Source organism: Heterodontus francisci, chromosome 25, assembly GCF_036365525.1.
Source record: "Heterodontus francisci isolate sHetFra1 chromosome 25, sHetFra1.hap1, whole genome shotgun sequence".
Classification (NCBI taxonomy): Eukaryota; Metazoa; Chordata; class Chondrichthyes; order Heterodontiformes; family Heterodontidae; genus Heterodontus; species Heterodontus francisci.
The window spans coordinates 72017258-72018479 of NC_090395.1; the positions used below are offsets into that span (position 1 = coordinate 72017258).

General features: G+C 43.5%; 1 non-coding gene across 1 annotated transcript; it reads right to left on the reverse strand.

Annotated features, from left to right (window-relative positions):
* Positions 1 to 301: 301 nt before the first annotated feature.
* On the reverse strand, positions 302 to 365 carry LOC137384142 (U7 small nuclear RNA). The gene has a single exon (XR_010977534.1). It is a non-coding gene; the product is annotated as a U7 small nuclear RNA (small nuclear RNA).
* Positions 366 to 1222: the final 857 nt, after the last annotated feature.

Here is a 1222-nt window from a genome sequence, read left to right on the forward strand (position 1 = left end):
CCCATTTATACTAATTCTATATTAACCCCATATTCCCGACCACATCCCCATCTTCCCTCAATTCTCTTCCCACCTACCTACACTAGGGGCAATTTACAATGGCCAATTTACCTATCAACCTGCAAGTCTTTGGCATGTGGGTGGAAACCGCAGCACCCGGCGGAAACCCCCACAGACACAGGGAGAACTTGCAAACTCCGCACAGGCAGTACCCAGAATCGAACCCGAGTCGCTGGAGCTGTGAGGCTGCGGTGCTAACCACTGCGCCACCCCTAAAAAAATGTTTTCAAATTTTTTTATTTTTGGTTCCCACCCACAAAGAGCCGGAACCTTCTGGACAAGTAGTAAAAGAGCTATAACCAACTTGAAAGTAGCGGCCGCCTGCTATCCAGCCCTACCCCGCACCTCTTACAGTGAAGGTGAGGGAGCGTGTTCAAGCTGATTACAGGAGCTGATAAGGTCAATAGAAACTGTTTCCTCTGGTGGGGAAGTTCAGAATAAGGGAGAATAACCTTAAAATTAGAGGTAGACCATTCAAAGGTAACATCAGGAAACACTTCTTCACACTAAGGCTAGCGGAAATCTGGAACTCTCTCCTGCAAAAAGCTGTTGAAGCTGGGAGTCAATTGAAATATTCAAACTGAGGTTGATAGATTTTTGTTAGGCAAGGACCTTAAAGGTTCTGGAACCAAGGTAGGTAGATGGTTAAGCTATAATCTAATTGAAGGGTAGAATAGACTCCTAGGGCTGAATGTCATCCTTGCATTCCTCTGATCCAGTGACACCCACATCTCAAGAATGAATTAAAAGAATCAATTATTTAAGAGCAACTAGAGGTAGACTTTTTTCATTCTTATTTCAGATTTCCAGCGTCTGCAGTATTTTGTGTTTATATTAGAGATGGGCCTTGCCAGCATTTCTCACACACCCAACCCAAATGAAAAAATAATGAGTCATACCACTGAAAACAAAGGAATAACATTTGAAAACAAAAATAGAGATGACGTTGAGATAAATAAATGGAATGAATCTCTCCCTTTTTCTTTTGTATAATACGAGCTCTGTGTGTCCGTCCCCTTGGAGAGCTGTAAAGTCCAGAATACAATTGAAAACAGGAAGCTACACAGGAATGACACTACTGGTCAGGTTGGGCACGTTGCCCGGAGAGATGCTTTGCCCCTCGGACGTAGTGTCTATAAATAGGATTGTACAGTCGCCATCC